The following is a 2,500-nucleotide window of genomic DNA, read 5'->3' on the forward strand; positions in this document are numbered from 1 at the left end:
ATTTCTGAGGTAGCAAGAGCTAGGTGTGTATATGCCGCAGCGACCTGACATCCGGCTTGGTGTCTGTAAAACCGACAAGTCTGGCAGCGGAACGAAACTCAGATGTGGATGGAGCAGTGACTACTGGGACAGGGCGGGCGGCGTGGAAGCACACTGGGACAAGGAACAAGCGTCGGGACAAGCAAGAGAAAGAGGAGATACAAAAAGAAGTACACAACGAAGAATAAAGAAAGAGAAGAAGAAATGAGAAGAAGAAAAAAAAAGTAGAAGGATGAAAAAGAGGACAAGAAGAAAGCGAGGAACAAAAGTAAGAGAAAAGAGAGAGAAATTAGAAAGAAAGAACAAGTCGCGTAAGGCGAAAATACAATATTTAGTCAAGTAGCTGCCATTTTTCAGCAAGACCGTATACTCGTAGCATCGTCAGTCCACCGCTCATGGCAGCCAAAGGCAGTGAAATTGACAAGAAGAGCGGGGTAGTAGTTGCGCTAAGAAGAATAGCACGCTTTTCTGTACCTCTCTTTGTTTTAACTTTCTGAGCGTGTTTTTAATCCAAACATATCATATCTATATGTTTTTGGAATCAGGAACCGACAAGGAATAAGATGAAAGTGTTTTTAAATTGATTTCGACAATTTAATTTTGATAATAATTTTTATATATTTAATTTTCAGAGCTTGTTTTTAATCCGAATATAACATATTTATATGTTTTTGGAATCAGCAAATGATGGAGAATAAGATAAACGTAAATTTGGATCGTTTTATAAATTTTTACTTTTTTTTACAATTTTCAGATTTTTAATGACCAAAGTCATTAATTAATTTTTAAGCCACCAAGCTGAAATGCAATACCGAAACCCGGGCTTCGTCGAACATTACTTGACCAAAATTTCAACCAATTTGGTTGAAAAATGAGGGCGTGACAGTGCCGCCTCAACTTTCACGAAAAGCCGGATATGACGTCATCAAAGACATTTATCAAAAAAATGAAAAAAACGTTCGGGGATTTCATACCCAGGAACTCTCATGTCAAATTTCATAAAGATCGGTCCAGTAGTTTAGTCTGAATCGCTCTACACACACACACACACACACACACACACACACACACACACACACACACACACGCACAGACAGACAGACACACATACACCATACCCTCGTTTCGATTCCCCCTCGATGTTAAAATATTTAGTCAAAACTTGACTAAATATAAAACAAGTCGCGTAAGGCGAAAATACAATATTTAGTCAAGTAGCTGCCATTTTTCAGCAAGACCGTATACTCGTAGCATCGTCAGTCCACCGCTCATGGCAGCCAAAGGCAGTGAAATTGACAAGAAGAGCGGGGTAGTAGTTGCGCTAAGAAGAATAGCACGCTTTTCTGTACCTCTCTTTGTTTTAACTTTCTGAGCGTGTTTTTAATCCAAACATATCATATCTATATGTTTTTGGAATCAGGAACCGACAAGGAATAAGATGAAAGTGTTTTTAAATTGATTTCGACAATTTAATTTTGATAATAATTTTTATATATTTAATTTTCAGAGCTTGTTTTTAATCCGAATATAACATATTTATATGTTTTTGGAATCAGCAAATGATGGAGAATAAGATAAACGTAAATTTGGATCGTTTTATAAATTTTTACTTTTTTTTACAATTTTCAGATTTTTAATGACCAAAGTCATTAATTAATTTTTAAGCCACCAAGCTGAAATGCAATACCGAAACCCGGGCTTCGTCGAACATTACTTGACCAAAATTTCAACCAATTTGGTTGAAAAATGAGGGCGTGACAGTGCCGCCTCAACTTTCACGAAAAGCCGGATATGACGTCATCAAAGACATTTATCAAAAAAATGAAAAAAACGTTCGGGGATTTCATACCCAGGAACTCTCATGTCAAATTTCATAAAGATCGGTCCAGTAGTTTAGTCTGAATCGCTCTACACACACACACACACACACACACACACACACACACACACACACACACACACGCACAGACAGACAGACACACATACACCATACCCTCGTTTCGATTCCCCCTCGATGTTAAAATATTTAGTCAAAACTTGACTAAATATAAAAACAAAGAAAAACAAAGGGAAAACGAATGAGAAAACAAGTCGCGTAAGGCGAAAATACAATATTTAGTCAAGTAGCTGCCATTTTTCAGCAAGACCGTATACTCGTAGCATCGTCAGTCCACCGCTCACGGCAAAGGCAGTGAAATTGACAAGAAGAGCGGGGTAGTAGTTGCGCTAAGAAGGATAGCACGCTTTTCTGTACCTCTCTTTGTTTTAACTTTCTGAGCGTGTTTTTAATCCAAACATATCACATCTATATGTTTTTGGAATCAGGAACCGACAAGGAATAAGATGAAAGTGTTTTTAAATTGATTTGGACAATTTAATTTTGATAATAATTTTTATATATTTAATTTTCAGAGCTTGTTTTTAATCCGAATATAACATATTTATATGTTTTTGGAATCAG

The sequence above is a fragment of the Littorina saxatilis genome, linkage group LG4 (assembly GCF_037325665.1).
Source record: "Littorina saxatilis isolate snail1 linkage group LG4, US_GU_Lsax_2.0, whole genome shotgun sequence".
In the NCBI taxonomy this organism is placed as follows: Eukaryota; Metazoa; Mollusca; class Gastropoda; order Littorinimorpha; family Littorinidae; genus Littorina; species Littorina saxatilis.